This window comes from Lissotriton helveticus, chromosome 8 (genome assembly GCF_964261635.1).
Source record: "Lissotriton helveticus chromosome 8, aLisHel1.1, whole genome shotgun sequence".
Taxonomy (NCBI): Eukaryota; Metazoa; Chordata; class Amphibia; order Caudata; family Salamandridae; genus Lissotriton; species Lissotriton helveticus.
The window spans coordinates 1,721,114,010-1,721,134,141 of NC_136069.1; the positions used below are offsets into that span (position 1 = coordinate 1,721,114,010).

At 44.6% G+C, this 20,132-nt stretch overlaps 1 protein-coding gene across 1 annotated transcript in view; it reads right to left on the reverse strand.

Annotated features, from left to right (window-relative positions):
* The window catches only part of LOC144773660 (NACHT, LRR and PYD domains-containing protein 12-like), a 603,733-nt gene that overhangs the window by 37,485 nt on the left and 546,116 nt on the right, over positions 1-20,132 (reverse strand). The gene's annotated exons all lie outside the window — the stretch shown is intronic.

The window sequence follows — 20,132 nt, forward strand, 5'->3', positions numbered from 1 at the left end:
AAACAATTACATTACATTCAATACAGTAGGCGTAGCAGTAGGCGTAACTCGTAGCAGTCGCGAAAGATAAGAGTAAAATGGGTGTAACAAGAAGGCGTGTACATAGACATGTGATGTAGACGTCACAAAAGTGTCATAAATGGGGCGGAAACATGGAGGGGGCTACCTGAGCAGCTGGGACCTTTAACCTAGTGGTGCGCGCAAACGGGCAATGGCGTGTTACCAGGGATGGAGTTCTGGACTTTTTGGTTCTGTCCAGAGGTGTCAGGGATAACACCCGAAGACCCCGGAGTTCTACCTGTCTCGGTGCACAAACAAACAGAAACACGGGCTTCTCGATGGTGGCGTCAAAGACCAAAGGTTTATTACTGCAGGGACACAGAAGTCACAGAAACTGCACACGGGCAGTGTCTAGGAGCCTGTTCAATTTGTACAAAGAGGGTTGTTCCTTATATACTGAATATTGGGCTTCAGGCAAATTCTTTACATGTTAGCACATTCCAAAACCTTTGTATCTTAAACAATAAATATTTGTCGTTTGCACAGGAATCGTCAACAATATCTGATGTCAAAACATTACGAACGAGGGGTTCCCACTAGTCCATCATAATCCCATGTCAACTTTCCATTCAAGACCCGGACCGCCTCATCGTAAATTTCGTTACCTCCCCCTAATAAAGGCCCAGAAGGAAAGGAGCAGAGCCAGGTGCAGAAGATAGAAAGACAGGATAAGAGATGTTTGTGGGTCGTAAATGGGCATGGTTACCAGCTTCGGCCGCCTAATCATGATCAGGCCAACGAACACAAGAACCAGTATAGCAGGACTGGCCTCAGGCTGGGGAGGCAGTTCTTGCCGAGTCATGCTGCCACAGCGTTGCTGGCCTAAGGTGCACGTGTCCCTCGCAAGGTGAATCGCCGGTTAAAGCCTACGTGTCCTTTAATGAAAAGAGGTCATTGCGTGTCCATTGACTATGTGAGGGCAAGGAATACAAAATGGCTTCCGTGTTCTAAGATGGATGCCACGGGTAGATCAGAAATGTGTTCATAACAGGAGTGCTCTTGCTCGTAGCATAGCGAAAACACCAGGATATACTAAATGGATCATTTGCGGTTCACTGATACCAAAATTATGTATTTACGACAATGTTACAAACACGAGTAAAATCGTCACGGAACCTCAGACCCTCCTTTTGCCCTTACATAGGCAATTACTCAGTCTATGTCAGAGTCAGAGTCTAATTCTATGCTCATTAGGTCAGTGACATGTTGTTGCATCATCATCTTGTCTCGTACCTTTTCTCCAAATGCAGGTGGTTTTCTGAAACAGGTTGCAGCACAGAGACTACACAAAGCGGGACCACATTGGATAATAAGGCAGCACGAGAACAGAAATACTAGGATGACACCAATGACCATCAGAACCTTCCATCCCCACGCTGATACCAGAGTCCAAAACCACTCCATGAAGGAATTCATCTCTAGGGTATGATGGAGTATTATTGACGTCTTTAATCATGTCAATAATTCCCTGGACTAAAGCTTGGCTGTTGGCTGAGTTGTATTTAGTGGACCGTGGTGGACGCGGAGGATAGGTCTCAAGGGCATATGAAAAAATGGTCTGAAAGGCCTGAAATGATCCATTGTAGCTAAAAGGCAAGACTAGATAGGGAATGCCTTTATCCATAGTGTGAGGTATCAAGCCACACACCCAGCAGTCTGTAGTATTAACTACCAGTTGATGTTGATGCAAGAGCTGTACAAATGTATTGTTAATAAATTCTGAGCGTCGAGCTTGTTCGTGTTCAGGAAATGAGTGAAAAGAATGCATAGAAGAAACCGTAGAAGTAGTAGGATCAAGGGGAGGTACTGTAGTTACCGGCATGAAAATCAAATGCACACCAAAGATGATTCCACCCACCAACGTTATCAAAACAATTAAAAATGTAACTGCACATTGCATTAGAAAACATTTGCTGTGAAGTATTCTGTACAGTCTATTTCTGCGAACATAAATTACATTTTCTCGTTGCAGCTCAGGAAGTTCCATCTTCTACAATCCGCTCGTGACCACTGATGATGTGTACGTAGATGAAAATGCCTCTATCAGCCCTGGGAGTTCCCAGAACTAACAGAAAGATCGACCTTGTGTCTGACCCCCGCAGATTCAACTAGGCACACAGCCACGACCCTACGGCTACCCAGACGGCAAGGTAATTTTAAAACAAAAAGAAACAATACAAAGTATTAGCAAACTTCCTGGCTGGAGGCAATGTATAGAAGATTCAAATCTGAAAATAGGCAGTTTCCTGCTTTATTTGTCCATATTGCGAGGTCGCAAGTTGTATCTCAGTTTTGCAGGAGCTGCCTGATCTGGAAACAGTGTATTTTCAGCCGACGTTGCAATGTTCACGTTTTCAGATGACAAATGTTCTTTTGGTGCAGATGGCAAATGTTCGTTGGGTGTGGATGACGAATGTTCAGGGTTCAAAAGAGCAGTTTCAGGAGGAGAGTCAGAATTTGGTGAATCCGTGATCAGTTCTGCATCGCTGAAAGGTATGAACCTGGGGACTTGTTCTGTTTCAGAGGCACCGATTCCTTTCTTTACCCAGTTGTCGTAAGGAAGTGGCAGAGGCACACGTTTGACATGTGTCGTATGGATCCAGTTCTTCCTTCTGGCCACACGAATAGCAGTTCTCGTTGCTAGCAAGACTTGAAAAGGGCCAATGAATCTGGGCTGAAGATTTTTCGTTCTTGCAAAATTTCTAATGACCACCTGGTCACCCGGTTTCAGCTGATGGCCTGGACTCTCCGGTGGCTTTGGCAATGCATCGAAAACCTGTTGGTGAATAAGACTCAATTTAGCAGTCAAGTCGAAAAGGTAATCAATTAACATTGGGTATTCCAGCTGCTTGAATTCTTTTGGTCTAGGTACCCCCCAAACATTTGCAGGACGACCAAAAACTATTTCATATGGACTAAGCCCTACTCTAGAATGTACAGTTGCTCTTGTTGATAGCAAAGCCAAAGGCAATGCGTCTGGCCAGGACAAACCCGTGGATGCTTGTATCTTAGCAAGTTTCAGTTTAAGGGTGCCATTGTAACCCTCGACTAAACCCGCGGACTGGGGATGATTCGCACTATGAAACTTCTGTCTAATCCCTAGGCCGGCACACACACTCTGCATAACTTTCCCTACGAACTCACTTCCGTTATCTGACCATACAATCCGTGGCATTCCGTATCTGGGGAAGTATTCTTTAAGAAGAATTTTGGCAGTGGATAAAGCAGTATTGTCCTTTAGCGGGTATGCTTCGATCCATCTGGAGAAAGCACAAACTACCACTAGGACGTATTTCAGATTATTACAACGATCCATGTGAATGAAGTCTAGCTGGATCACTTCAAAGGGGCAGGAAGGAGGAGCGAAATGACCTGCAGGTGTGGGGATTCCCTTGCCAGGATTATGCATCAAGCATACCATACAATTCCTCACCACTCTCTCTGCGCACTTACTAATCCCATCATTCTTCCAGACTGGAGCCAACATCTTACAAATCCCTTTTGAACTGATGTGCGCTGTTCCATGTGCCATCGTCACTACTGCAAGCACATACGCATCAGGCAACATCCAACGCTGTTGTTCCGACAAGTCAATCCAACACCCACTCGAGTCCAATTTACCCGTGCTCTCTCTCCATGCAAGTTTTTCCTCCTCAGTCGCCTCTTTCTGAATTTCTTTCACGCTTTCCACTGTGTCTTCACACATTCCAGACTCAGAAATCCATCTTGCAGACGTTGCAACATACATTCTACTCATCATATTTCTAGCTGTCTGTTTTGCAGTCTCATCAACAAAAGCATTCCCACGACCAACATCATCCGTGATTGCTTTATGAGCACTGCATTTCACAATCGCAACTTCAGTCGGCAAGGTTAGAGATTCCAACAAGTCATTAACTAGCTGACCATGTTGAATCTTAGTCCCATGGGACGTAATGAAACCTCTCTCTTTCCACAAGCGGCCAAAACTATGGGCCACGCCGAACGCGTATTGACTATCTGTGAACACATTTACTCTCTTTCCCTTAGCTAAAACGCACGCTCTTGTTAGCGCGATCAATTCTGCAGCCTGGGCAGAATTCTGACTCACTCTTGCAGTCTCCACAATCGTACTCAAGGTCGTTACTGCATAAGCAGCAGTCACATCACCATTCTCTAATTTGAAGCAAGACCCATCAACATACAGCGTGCCATCTGGATCTGATAACGGAGTGTCTTTTAAATCAATTCGTCCTTTTGTTTCTTCCTCAGTTTTAAAACAACAGTCGTGTGGTTCGGAATCACTCGACTCTTGGCTAGTCGGCAACAATGTTGCTGGATTCAATACATTGCATCTCTTGATCTGAATATGACTAGCTAACAGTGTCAGTTCATAACCTGATAATCTAGCACTGGTAAGGTGCTGCGTCTTGGTTCGGTTCATGAGTGTATCCACAGCATGAGGAACCATAACCACTAGCATGTTGTTCATTACTAAACCAGCAGATTGTCGAATGGAAACTGCAGCTGCGGCTGCAGCTCTCAAGCAACTAGGCAATGCTCTGGCTACCGGATCTAACGTTGATGAAAAATACGCACAAGGGCGTTGTTTATCGCCAAATTTCTGCGTCAAAACACTCAATGCACAACCTTCTCTCTCGTGGACATAGAGCGTGAAAGGCTTACTGTAATCGGGTGTACCCAATACAGGAGCTGAACACAGTGCATTTCGCAATTCAGAAAAACTCTGCTGACATTCAGCAGACCATGGTACCGGACTCGGAACACCTTTCCCAGTCAAGGCTACCAATGGTTTTGCCAAAAGAGAAAAATTTGGGATCCATTGCCTACAATATGAGGTAATACCTAAAAAGGCACGTACTTCTCTCTGCGTGCTAGGAACATTCATCTGTGTAATTGCTTTTATTCTCTCTGGGGTCAACTTCCTTCCCTCCTTTGACAAGAGATGACCTAGGTAGGTCACTTCTTGGCAGCAGTATTGCATTTTTGAAGGTGACACCTTGTGATTCAAATTTGACAAATGATGCAATAAAGAAATCGTAGCTGTTTTGCAAGTTTCCTTGTCATCGGCAGCCACTAGAAGATCATCAACATATTGTACTAAAGCAGAACCAGGAGGAAGTACGAAGGAATCTAACTGGCTTTTTAATGCTTGACTGTAAATGGATGGGCTTTCACAATAGCCTTGTGGAGCGCGTTTAAACCTGAAGCTTCGTCCTCCTAGAGAGAAACCGAAGATATCTCTGCTTTCTTCGGCTATCGGAATGCTGAAAAAGGCATTTTTCAAGTCGACAACCGAAAACCATGCTGCTGTAGCAGGAATCAACGTTAACAAGGCAGTAATGTCTGGAACCACAGGAAACTGTGGAATCACAATTTTATTAACCTCTCTAAGATCAATTACAAACCTATATACTGGAGGTTTTGTTGGGTCAGTTCTTTTCAAAATAGGCAGTACAGGACTATTACAGACATTACCTCTAGTTTCTTCTATAACGTCTTTCTCAATCAGATCATGCACTATCAGTAGGAGCGCACGCTCACCTTCACTAGAGATTCTGTATTGTGGAATTCGTGGAAGTTTGACATTTGCTTTCAAAGTTACTATATAGGGTGGAATTTCCAATAGACCTACATCATTAGGACCAGTCGCCCAAAGAGTATCAGGGAGTGAACGCAGCTCTGGTGGGAGCGCATCCATCGACAAGTACATCGGAGAGATTATTCTTTTACCCAACGTAAGCTGTACTCCTGCTGGAGAACAGTACAATGTCGCATATAGGCGTTTTAACAAGTCTAAACCAAGCAGATTTTCGTTACAACCTGTCGTCAAAATCAGGGGTGCTTTCAATTGACAGGGTCCAACAGAAATAGACAAAGGACCCGAAACCGGATTGTGAACAGGGGCGCCAGAAAAACCTACTGAAACGTTTGTTAAGCCAGACAAAGGTGCGCCAGGGAGTTTCGCATAAATGATAGAACTTTTTGCTGCACCAGTATCCAACAGAAACGGTTCGACTATACCTGATGTTGCTACTGCGACATAAGGCCCACTCTGATCTACTGGAACTGATACTACTCCCTCTCTTTGTCCATGGCTGTCCTTGTACTCACTTTGCTGAACTTCCTCACAAGCTTCATAATAGTCTTCAACATGATACTGTGGAGACCTATTCTGTTGGGCAGATTGTCCATTTCGTTGATCAAAATAATTAGAAGGGCGATCACTTGTCTGCGGAGGCATAGCACCTCTTCCTCGACCTCTAGAGTTTTGCATAGAACTACCACGACCTCTCTGAGCTGCCGCAGTATTATTTTGCGCCCGAACTGGACACTCATTTTTGTAATGACCTTCCACTTTGCAATAAGCACATTGATTCCATTGGTATTGTGGCCTTTGAAAATTATAATCCGTTCTTTGATATGGCCCTTGCTGCATGTTAGTCTGATTCGTGCGAGGCGGATAAGCTTGCTGTAAAAGTACTTTAGTTTTTAAATCTTTCGTCTTTTTATCTGTTTTTTCCTTCTCTTCTTTATCCCTATTTTCATAGTACTGGGCAGTCGCAAGTATTTGCGCAGTCGTAGAGACAGCCCACGCACTTTCAGAATTCTTTAATTTACCACTAAGTTCTGGCAACAGATTGTGCACAAATTTATCAACAAATAATCTCTGGCCTCCTTCTGTGCTCATATCCTGACCACTATGATCCACGAAAGTTTCTTCGAATCTTGTGAAAAAGTCGGAGACGCTTTCGTCTTTCTTTTGTTTGCACGCGGACAATTTGTCCCAGTTAACGCGTAATGCTGGCATCAAGGTTTTCATTAAATCGATTATCCTACCAGGCAAATTAGCAATTAAGGGTTCAGGTTTAGAACAACCGACTTGTTGACCATCCGCTGCAATTATAGCTGCCGAGTCACCACCTAGGGCAACTGGATGATTCTCTTTACGAATTTTAGCCCAAATTGGTTGTGGTACTACATTACCAAATAGCAGATCTATGTCAGCAAGATTCAATACACAAGCGTCAACTGTCTGAGCCAACTCTTTGTAGTATCCTGCAGGATTTTTACGCGGATCTGGCAAGGCCTGTTTCACTGCTAATACTTCAGCTCGCTTCCATGGAATATGTATCCATACTCTCTGGAATTGGGCCGGAGCGGCTGCAATACCAAGCGGTGCATTAGCTTGCACAGCTTCACGCCAAATTGGTTGAACCTCTCTCATTGGGTATTGACGGTTTTGTTTCGTACTACGTTTCTCTAACTCTCTCGGGGAACGAAGGGATGGGTCATTCCTATAACTTAAAATCAGTTCCATCGCTTCTTTTATATTTTGACCAACTATCATACCTGCAGCACACTCTTTCTGAACATTAATTAATTCTCCTAGATTTGATTCAGGGTCATCCTCTTCCAATTCCTCACGTAGAAGGAAACACATTTCATCGAACACATATCGTTGTGTCGGTTCGTTCCATTGCATAAATGTATCTAATACATCTTGTATATTATATCTTCCAACTTTCGAAACCCATCTAAGAGCAGTGGAATCTAATATTCCTCGCTCTTCAGTACTGGGAAGCTGACTACGTCTCTGCACAGAGTCAGAGGTAGGAGTCTTAATCAGAGCTTTATAGAAGGGAGATAGAATATTAGAGACAGAATCAGTGATTCTCCGACGAACAGAAAGCGGAGTCATAATATTAGCAGAAGCAGTAAATAGAGTAGCAGTTGGAACAGATAGATCAGGAACAGTAGGAGTAGCAGGCAAAATAGCTTGTGAACTAGCAGGTGTGAGCGACACAGGCATAGGTAAAGAAGCCGGCAACCCTGGAAGAGGGGTTGTCGAAGGAACATTAATATTGACCACAGGAGGTACAGGAACTTGATTCAGGGGAGCAGGAACAGGGACACCAGGTTGTCCAGCAACCGGTAATTGAACATTCGGTATAGGTGGAGCCGTAGCACCCTGTGCATACGGTGGGGGTGATCGTAACAAGTAAGACAACAGGGGATCCTTTTCAGGGTCCTCTACTATCTTAGCTGTACTCGATGGCAAAGCAGGATAGCACTTGTCTATCGCTAAATTACACTCTCTATTGGCCACCTCCATCGCTTTTTCAGACTCGTTGAGTTGCAGCTGCTTAGCAGACTGTTCTAAAGTCAACTCTTGCTCTTTCTGTTCTTTCTTCAACTTTTTAATTTCTCTCTGTTTAGATTCTTTTCGCCAATAACGGAAAGAATCAAACATTGCCGGCCGGGCTTTCTTCTTAAACAACCTTCTTTCTAGATTATCGAGAACTTCAGGTTCAAAACTACCATGTAGTGGCCAACTAAGGACACCATCTTTCTCTGTATAGTGGATCCATACCTCGTTATAAGAGATAGGGCCCACACCAAACTTGCAATATAGATCATAAAGGGGAGTTCCAATCGGAGGAACCAAACACGAGTCCTCCAACTGGGAATCACTGTTGCAACTAAAACAAGACAACATACAATTTTTCCGACTTACCATTTTATAATCCGGAACACAAAACAGACGAGACACAAACAGAAAAAAATTGCGCACTCGAACCAAGAACTTAGGCCTACCAGAACTGACAAATGTATCGATACCTGAACTGAACAGAATGATTATCGTAACCAGAATAACCAGTGATAATCTTACAGAACTGAACTGAACTGAGAACTAAAAGGATTATCCCAACAGGAGCAACCCTCACAAAATACTTAACTGAGGCACTGAAGACGTCACCAAGGAGAAACCCGTCACGTCTCGCCGTACTGAGGACTGCACCTCGGGTCCAAGACAGGGCGACGGTCAAGGCAACGGACCACTGCAGCCGTCTGAACGGGAACCCTCGCGGAAGAGAACGTCGGGGCCACTTTTGCGATATGCCGGGATCGATGAAGTGGGGCGCCTCCCTCTGAAATCTTCACACGAAGCTCCTCGAACTCTTCAGGCTTTTGGACCGGTACCGAATGACGTCGCCCCACGTTGGGCGCCAATTGGAGTTCTGGACTTTTTGGTTCTGTCCAGAGGTGTCAGGGATAACACCCGAAGACCCCGGAGTTCTACCTGTCTCGGTGCACAAACAAACAGAATTACGGGCTTCTCGATGGTGGCGTCAAAGACCAAAGGTTTATTACTGCAGGGACACAGAAGTCACAGAAACTGCACACGGGCAGTGTCTAGGAGCCTGTTCAATTTGTACAAAGAGGGTTGTTCCTTATATACTGAATATTGGGCTTCAGGCAAATTCTTTACATGTTAGCACATTCCAAAACCTTTGTATCTTAAACAATAAATATTTGTCGTTTGCACAGGAATCGTCAACAATATCTGATGTCAAAACATTACGAACGAGGGGTTCCCACTAGTCCATCATAATCCCATGTCAACTTTCCATTCAAGACCCGGACCGCCTCATCGTAAATTTCGTTACCTCCCCCTAATAAAGGCCCAGAAGGAAAGGAGCAGAGCCAGGTGCAGAAGATAGAAAGACAGGATAAGAGATGTTTGTGGGTCGTAAATGGGCATGGTTACCAGCTTTGGCCGCCTAATCATGATCAGGCCAACGAACACAAGAACCAGTATAGCAGGACTGGCCTCAGGCTGGGGAGGCAGTTCTTGCCGAGTCATGCTGCCACAGCGTTGCTGGCCTAAGGTGCACGTGTCCCTCGCAAGGTGAATCGCCGGTTAAAGCCTACGTGTCCTTTAATGAAAAGAGGTCATTGCGTGTCCATTGACTATGTGAGGGCAAGGAATACAAAATGGCTTCCGTGTTCTAAGATGGATGCCACGGGTAGATCAGAAATGTGTTCATAACAGGAGTGCTCTTGCTCGTAGCATAGCGAAAACACCAGGATATACTAAATGGATCATTTGCGGTTCACTGATACCAAAATTATGTATTTACGACAATGTTACAAACACGAGTAAAATCGTCACGGAACCTCAGGGAGAACTGGGGACTATGACTTCTGCGCTAGAAGAGGAGACTAAAGTCTGTGGTGTCAGGGCGACATGTACCTATAGCATATCTGGTATCTTGTGTTTGGAGTACATGTTGATAGAATCCAAAAGTTATCAGGGCAAAGGCTACTTGACACTAAGACTGGTGCATGCATAATTCTACATGTATTGCGTGTGCTAGGAATATTCTATGAATATTAATACAGTATTTCTCTTACATGGAGACAGAAAGACTAGACCATAGCTGGAACTGTTGATGCGATTCAGTAGCTTAGGAATGCAGAGGAGAAGAACTGAACTGATAACTAGAAGCATAACATACTCTTGGCAGACAGACAGGCAGAGCCGGGCCGGGCCGGGCACTGCGAGGCAGGAAGTAAGTGAAGGGTCAGGGATGCAGGTGGGGGCTGTATCGCTCCTCGGAGTGGGTTCAGGAGACTGGAGCTGAATCTGGTGTCCGGGCCCTTTTGAGGCCTGGAAACGGGGACAATTCAATGACTTAACGTGCACACTGTAAAATGTGGCAACATAGGCCTAATACTCGTTGCTTTCACGAGAACTGGAAACTGGCGTACTAGAGATGGACACAACTATAATTGCGTCTTTAATCAATCATAGAGGGATACATGCATATCGATCATGCACATATAACATAGTATGGTGAACACGTAGGCACATATAACATGGCAAAATTTACTTTTCCACATTCCCTCCTTGTGCCCTACGTTTCCATAAGGAAACATCAATATTCATGATACCATCTATCTGTTCATATAGCATCATTTGCTCGTCTCGAATTGTCTTGGAACGGGATTTAGGACTAGGAATACAAGAGGTAGCACACATGCCGCTAATCGCAGGGCCACATTGTAAACAGAGGCAGCAACTGAATATGATCATTACTGCTATACCTAGGAATGACAATACTTTCCATCCCCAGGCAGATATGATACTCCAGAGCCAACCGGACCATGTCCAGGTGCCTGGATTCTGGTGTAACTGATGGGCAATTTTATGAAGTCTGGTTATAGCTGAATAAACAGACGGCGCGTTATTAGGAATGAAAATGCAGCAACTAGATCCGATGACTCTACAAGCTCCTCCTCTATCGGCCAGTATGACGTCAAGAACAAGACGATTTTGGAGCACAACAAAACGCATAGCAGATTGTTCTTCAGTTAAATTACCTAGAGCGGAAGTAGTCTCATTCACTACTGCTTCAAGGGTTCTGGTTAACCTACGTATTAACTTACTATTCTGGACAGGACCTATAAAGAAAAAGAAACCTCTATTGAAGTCTTGATATTGTTCTAGAGCAGTTTCAGTTTGATCGACAATTGGGGACTCGATCTCCCTTCTAGGTCTAACGTGTACTAGATGTGTGTTTCTGTGATAATCGGATGGGGCTAGAAAAACTGGTGGCAGTAGGAAGGCAATGTAACATGTTCCATCCCAATCGAGGGGCAGACGAACATATGCGGTCTGACCACAAACAAAATAAGAATGACGTGAGGCTTTGAAAATAGATTTCCCACTGTCACTATACTCGACAATAGTAGTACAATCACTATGTCCTACATGTGCGGAACCATTCTTTCTGACACATAATTCGCCTTTGACTGGTAATACTGAAATAGCAGGCAAATCTGGAGTAGTATCGGACTGAACATTCAGGACCATGAAATTCGAGGAATAATTACCTAATTCATATACTTCATTTTCTAGATCTAACCCTGTTCTATGGAAAAGACCTTGTTTGTCTGGAAAACATGTTCGATTCAGAAGGGACATATCAGTGGAGGATGATGTTAACGTGGACCATGCTCCACACGAACCATTATGTGAGAACGGATAGGGAAAAAGTGGCAGAACTCCCTTCGGTGTCTGGAAAGGGGGGAGTCGACCACACACCCAACAATTAGTGGCATTGCTGGTCTGGTGTGAATAGTGCAACATTCGGATGAATGTGTTGTTACGCATAGCAAGACGATAGGATAGCTCGTGAGGAGGCAGATCACTAAATGTGTGCTCTACTGTAACATTAGAAAACATATGTACATGTGAAATTGGAAAACATAAATGTAAAGCATAACTTATGCATGTAACCATAAGACTCAAAAATAATAAAAAGAATAGAACGATGATACATCTTTTAGAGTTTTGACTAACTCTCTCACTGTGTGGGTCTGTCTCATACATGTCAGGAACCTGTCTAACCGTTTCACCCGAGAGGGACTTAGACAATTAAACTGGCTGACTTATTTTACTAGACCGGAGTTTGGCTTTATACTCCTGCTGCGGAGTTTTCTCTAACAGGGGAAGTTTGAATTCAGAGTCTGTCTTTGGGCAGTCCTTAAAAATAGGGCAGTCTTTAATAAATGTCTTTTGTCGCAATCCATGGAATTTCTTGATGTGACTGGTATGCACCCAGCCTTTGCGACCCTCAAGCTTGACGGCAGTCCTTGTTGTCAATAACACCAGCTGGGGCTCCTTCCAACGGGGCTCCAACGAACTTGAACAATCGAAGTTGCGCACCAGGACGAATTCTCCCGGAACGACTTCATGCGGTTTCACCTCAGTGTTGTCTGGAAATGCAGCGGCAACCTGTGAACGACAAGAGTGTAGGGCAGACATCAAGGAAGCTAGGTAATCTGTCAGCATATTACTGGAAACGTCTGTAATGCTACGGGGTCTAGGTGTACCCCACATGTTTGGAGGGCGGCCGAATACGACCTCGTAAGGGGACAGACCTGATCTGGAATGTGCAACCATTCTCATATAAAAAAGAGCAACTGGCAAGGCTACTAACCAATCTACACCTTTTTCTGTACACACTTTAGCAATGCGGATTTTCAAAGTCTGGTTATGTCTCTCTACGAGACCGGCTGCTTCAGGATGGCGTACACAATGGAACTTCCACTGGTACCCTAACAGAAGGGAAACCTGTTTCATGAGCTCGGATGAGAATGGCTGGCCGTTATCTGAATACACGACCCTAGGCAATCCATAGCGGGGAAAGTACTCACGAACCAACTGCCTGGCAGTGGTCGCAGCTGTGTAATCTGGAACTGGATATGCTTCTGTCCACCTGGACAAAGCGCATACAACTACGAGGACATACTTGAAACCTCGACATCGCTCCATCTGAATATAATCCATCTGGAGGACTTCAAAAGGGTGGTCAGGAGGTTGGAATCCACCATGTTCCACCGGGACACTTTTACCTGGATTGAACTGACAACATATCATACAGGTACGTACTTTCTGCTTGGCTGCTGCTCGTAAATGCTTGTTGAACCAAAGGTTCTGAATACTGTCTAACATAGCTTTTTCTCCTAGATGTGCTGGACTATGTGCGGTATTAATAATGACTTGAACCATAGAGTCGGGGAGAAACCATGTGGCTTTTCCCTTCGTCAACCATCCTTGATCTGTCTGGACCCCTCCTTGTTCGGACCATTTCTTGATTTCTTCGGGAGTAGCATGTAACTGTATATCTATTACATCTTGTGTAGGGTCCTTAACTGTCATACAAGTAGCCTGATCAGGAGTGAGTGTCTGTGTCGTGTTAACTGGAATGTCTGGAGTCTGAGCTGTGAGCTTGGCTGTTCGGTCTGCTAGATCGTTACCTTGGGAAATGATGTCAGTGACTTTCGTATGTGCCTTGCACTTCATGATAGCGATAGCTGTTGGTAAATGTATTGCATCTAACAGAGCTTGGATGAGGAGACCATGCTGGATCTTGGTTCCATGAGAAGTCATGAAACCTCGTTCCTGCCAGAGCACTCCAAAGTCGTGTACGACTCCGAATGCATAACGTGAATCTGTGTAGATGTTTACTTTCAGGTTCTTGGCACGTATGCAGGCTTGGGTCAGAGCGACGAGCTCTGCTGCTTGAGCAGACAGGGTGTCAATACGATGTGTTTCTATAACTTCTGTGTCAGTAGTCACTGCATACGCGGCTACTAGTTCTCCTGTACTTGTTCTCATACATGAACCATCCACATAAAGTGTCAGGTTGGGATCAGGTAATGCAATGTCTGTCAGATCTTGTCTTGGCTTTGTCATAGTGTTAACAACTTCCACACAGTCATGTGTGGCAGGATTTGAAGTAACTGACGGTAACAGTGTAGCAGGATTTAGAATGTTGCAGCGTCTGATTTCTATGTGTGGCTGGAACAGTGTCAATTCATAACCTGTTAAACGTGCAATTGTCAAGTGCTGAGTCTGTGTTCGGTTTAAAAGAACTTCCACGGAGTGTGGAACTTGTACTGTCAGGGAGTGTCCTAACACTATGGAATCACTTTGTCTGATAGCTAGAGCTGTGGCTGCAACTGACTTGAGGCACGCAGGCAGAGCCTGGGCTACTGGATCTAATGTGCTCGAAAAATAAGCACAGGGCTTGTATTGTCCTGCTTGATCTTGTGTGAGAACAGATAATGCAGTACCATCACGTTCAGTGACAAAAAGTGTAAAAGGCTTACTGTAGTTCGGTGTTGCTAGAACAGGTGCTTGACATAAGGCTTTCTTTAACTCATGAAAAACAAGTGTATGTTCCTGGGTCCAGTCGATACGGCTGCCTCCTGTGTCGTTAACTGTATCAGTGGCTTGGCTAGAAATGCATATTGAGGAATCCATTGTCTGCAGTAAGAAGTGAGGCCGATAAAAGCTCGTACCTCCTTCTGTGTCTTGGGTTGTGGAAGACGTGCTATTAACTGGATACGGTCAGGTGTCAACTGCCTACCCCTCTTGGACAGTAAGTGTCCCAAGTAGACCACTTGCTGGACACAGAATTGCAATTTGGAAGGGGACACCTTGTGCCCCATCTCGGCCAGAAAATACAGAACTGTAAGTGACGCTCGCTCGCAGTCACGTTCAGAACGGGCTGTGATCAGTAGATCATCGACATACTGGAGCAGGGCAGTGTCAGTTGGCATGCGAATATTGTCTAGTTGTCTTTTAAGTGCTTGACTGTAAATACTAGGGCTTTCTGTAAAACCTTGAGGAGCTCGTGTGAATTTATAGCTTCTTCCATTTAAACAGAAACCGAAAAGGAACTGGCTGTCTGGATGAATGAGGACACTGAAGAATGCGTTCTTGAGATCGATAACTGTGAAGAACGTAGCTTCAGAATCAATGGCTGTCAAGAGGGATGAAATATCTGGGACTACTGGGTACTGGGGTATGATACATTTATTAAGTTCTCGAAGGTCAATCACTAATCGATATACTGGAGGTGCATTTGGATCAGTACGTTTCAGGACTGGAATGATAGGAGAATTACATACGTTGGAGTCAGTTTCTACAACCACTCCTTGAGCAATAAGTTCGTCAATAATTTTGGATAAGGCTACTACAGCCTCAGGTGGCAATTTGTACTGTCTGATTCATGGTAATACAACACCTTCCTTTAGAGTCACACGATGGGGTGTGATATGCATACAACCTACATCAGTTGGACCTTGCGCCCATAAATGCTGTGGTACATTCAATAATCTTGGATCAAAATCACGTAATACATAATGACCTTTGAAATCGCACAAGAACAGGCGGACCCCTTCTGGGGAACAACAAATGACTGCTCCTAATTCTTTCAATGTCTTAATGCCTAACAAATTTTCTGGACAAGATTTCGTGAGTAACAAATCAGTAGTTCGGGACAATGGACCGACTTCTAGAGTAACTGGTTTCGATATTTCATTAACAATAGGCTTTCCTGAAAATCCAAGGGAAACATTTCTAGAGCCTGAGAGCGGAGCCCCTGGAACCTCGTCATGACTGATGGTAGTCCTACTTGCCCCTGTATCAATCAGAAACTTTCTGTCTTTCCCTAATACTTGACTGTGTACATAGGGACCCTCTTGATCTACAGGATCTCGATGAGAGGCAAGCCTACCTCCCTCTCTAGGCTGTTTCATGAATACGGCTGATAATCTGGATACTCTGTCTGTGCATACTGGTACATCTGCTGTGTAACATGCTGTGTTGCAGCGATAGGCTGCGGTGCTGTAACTGTCTGTTGTGCATTCTGTGGTGGCTGAGAAGTCTGTGAAACTTGTTCTTGTCTAGGCGGACGTGGTCTTTCTTTAGTTTTACCAGTAGCTATGTTGTGTTTCAGAACTGCACACTCGTTTATAAAATGACCTGGCTGTTTACAGTAATTGCAGGTCCCTTTAACGGGAGCTGCAGGATGACTGGCTTGATTCGGACCCCTCTTCTGACTGTCTTGTGGAACAGATTGTGCAACTAATACTTTCATTTTCGTGTCTTTCATACGTCTCCTTTCGTGTTCCTGCTCTTCCCTGATTCTGTTCTGGTGATACTGGAGCATTTGAAGCATCTGCGACGGAGTATTAGCTTGCCAGGTACTTTCTACTTTCAATACTCGATTTTTAACTTGTGGACTTGAATTCTCGACTAGTTTGGTAACAAAAAGATGAGGGTACGATTCACTACTTGTTTTCAGACCACTGTTAATAATAAAACATTTTTCAAATCTAGAATAAAAATCACTAGTGTCTTCATCTTGTTTCTGTTTACAAGCTGAAATGGCATCCCAATCTTCCTTTTTTGTGGCTAGTAACCTTGGCAAAACTTGTATCAATAACTCGGGCAAATCTTTAGCTTTCTCCCCAAGACCGGTACCTGGTACTCGTGTATTATCTTCAGCTTCTAGAGCTGTCCAATCTATCTTTTTCTCTCCCACCTCCCATTCTTTTTCCTTGAGTTTTTCATATACGCCTGCGGGCAACAGGACCTTTAGCATTTTAATGATATCAGGATACGTGTATTCTCCCATACGGAGCATGTCTTTTAATTCACGGTGGAACCCTGCTGGATCTTTATCGTGACAGGGAATTAGCTTTTTCATCTATAAGAGTTCCATTTTTGTGATGGGGGTGTAAACAAATACTCGTTCTAGATCACCACCCGTTGTTCTAACTGGGTGTACTTCTCGTAACGGATTCTGTCTATCTATGTAAAATGATTTACTTTCTGGGGGTGAGACGTGAACAAAATGTGGATTCAGAAACGTTCGATATTTGTGGCGCTGTTCTAGAATGACACTAATTAAATCAGTACCTAGACCTCTCCATCTGTACTGGAGTAACTCGTTCAAAACATCATGTAGTGGACCTGGATCAGAATGCTGTTCCTCATACAGTGTAATGAGGTGCTGGATCATATACATACCCACCAGTCGCTGCTCGGCTGGGGGCAGTTTCAGAAACATTTGTGCCACTATTTCGTCTGGAAAAGTGGTAGAATCAGTAGTCCACCGGACTGCTGATCGGGCTAGTTCTTGTTCATGCATTGTACTGAGCTCACTATAACCTATTCGTGATTTCAGAATGTGATCGGTTGCCTGGAATACTTGCTCAAGAGAACCCTGTTCTGGTGCTGGAGGAGGGAAAACTTTCTTGTGATCTGGGCGTGAATATCGGTCGGAAAGTCTAGTTCTACCTACATACCCTATTCTGGAGGGATTCTCGTCGTCTACCTCTTCAGTAGAAGAGTTGTCTTCTTTCACGGTTGCTTGTGTTGCTTCTCGTTTCTCGTGTAGCTTTATTATTTCCCTACGAATTTTCTTGTACATACTCTCTATACAATTTTGTGTCCTGTGTCTTCCCTCGGCTATATTATCACTCCACCTGGACAGAGCTTTCATTTCTTCTTGATCTTTTTCCGGACAATCTTGTTCTCTAATTAAACAGTTAATTAAAAACTTTAAAAGCATGAGCTGGGTCTCGACCTTTCTTTGAGCCATGGCTTCGCGAATACTTTCTGGATTCACTCCTGTTCGGATAAAACGATATATTCTGTCTAGATGTTCTCTCATATCGGGCAGGGTGTCCAAATAGTCGGTCACCCGTCTTAAACGTAATGAATATATGACCATAGTACCATCGCCTGGAACTGGATCATAACGACATTCGGTAAGTGCTCGCTTGATATCTGTGAATGTATGAACTTTTGGCGTACGCTGTAACGCTAGTTCATGTAGTTCATGTAGTGTCATACGTCTGTGTTGAGGCGGGGTACTAGGAGAATCTCCCCCCGCGGCTCCTAGACTAGAATCGTCGGTGTGTACTGTACGTGCTGGGAGAGTGACTGATGTAGCGGGTACATGTACTGTGGGCTGGGCCGGGGGTGTTGTAACAGATGCTGTAACGGGTGCTGTAACGTGAACTGTACCCAGGGCCCCGGTGGCTGGAGGAGCAGGAATTACATTATTTACAGGAACAGGCGGAACGGGATTTGCATATTCTGGGACTGTATCGTCCAAATAGGACGAGAGAAAAATATCAGCTGCGGTCGGTTTGTGACGTAGCTTAATCGGGACCAATGGCGGCGGAAAATTACATGTCGCTTCCGGGGTTGCTTTTGGCAAGCCCTCGGCAAGAAGAGGATACATACCCTTAATAAGGGCATTTCTCTGCCTGTCTGACTGTTCTGTTTTAACTCGTTCACCTACTTCGATTAATTCCCTTTCTTGGGCTCTTTCTGAGGATTCCCTACTCAATTCTGTTCTTCTGATTTCTTTTTCGGTTCTTTTATGAGATTCTTTGCGCCATAACTCGATGGCATCTTTCTGGGACTGTCTGGCTTTCTTTTTCCATAATGCCTCTTCTACTCGCATGATGCACTCAGCATCCCATGTACCTGATATGGGCCATCTATATTTCTCTTCTAACTCCTTGGTATAGTCCACCCATAAGTCTAGATATAATATGGCACCTAAGCCATGCTTATGATACATAAAATGTCCGGGACTGTCCCTAGGCGGGACAGGAACTGCTTCCTCGAGTAACCCTTTTCTGGTCCTTAACTGACGTAACTTGGAGAACAGAGGCATTCTAAACTTGACTCCGTACACAATACAATACACGATAAACACAGTAATGAATAGAAAAACAAATCACTCATACCACGACATTGAAAACACATTAAATAACATTTAGAATAACAGTTCGGACAGAATATTACCTGGTATACTGAAAACAGAACACATGAATTTCTCGAGAACGAAACTTACTAGAATTACTAGATGCACTGCTAAAACAGTACGAAACATACCGGTCCCATAAAGAGACACGTCAGGACCCGTGTCCACCTAGGTGAACACTTCGGACTGGATCTGTGTACCCAAACCCACTGTACCAGAGACAAATTAATTGACCCTGTCTAGATACTACCCCAGCAACGGTACGCACCGGGCAGCAAGAACGGAAAGCCTCGGGCTGGACTGGACTGCTACGACGTCGGACTACGAACTTCGGACTTCAGTTACAGGTGGGCCTCCGGATACCTCGGACCTTGTTCTCTCGGCTTGGGCTCTGGTCGGGACTCGCCGCGTTCCTCACCGCCTCGTCTGGATGCTGGACCGCAACCTCCGTCTCCTCCGTGGGCCTGAGGGATACTTGAAGCAGAAATATCTGCACGTGCACGGTATGGTTCCGTCACGGCTGCAGAGGGTCAGGGGGCCTGCGTGGCTTCGCCGGCGCGCGGGGAAAGGGCAAGTCCCTATTCGGGCGCCATTATGTGGTAAATAAATAATTAATTACCGGTACTATTTTTGAATACAGTGAATAAAACAGATAGCTCAATAAATAAGAGACAGGATTCGAGGTATCAGAGTCTTACAGGCTTTAATCAGGCATAAGGGAAGGGACAGGAATGGGATAGCCTGCACGGAAATAGAATTAATGGCAGCTGCCAGGGAATGGGAATGGCATGGGGGCTTTCAGTAACAGTACACAGTATATATATATACTAAAACAATTACATTACATTCAATACAGTAGGCGTAGCAGTAGGCGTAACTCGTAGCAGTCGCAAAAGATAAGAGTAAAATGGGTGTAACAAGAAGGCGTGTACATAGACATGTGATGTAGACGTCACAAAAGTGTCATAAATGGGGCGGAAACATGGAGGGGGCTACCTGAGCAGCTGGGACCTTTAACCTAGTGGTGCGCGCAAACGGGCAATGACGTGTTACCAGGGAGAACTGGGGGATATGACTTCTGCGCTAGAAGAGGAGACTAAAGTCTGTGGTGTCAGGGCGACATGTACCTATAGCATATCTGGT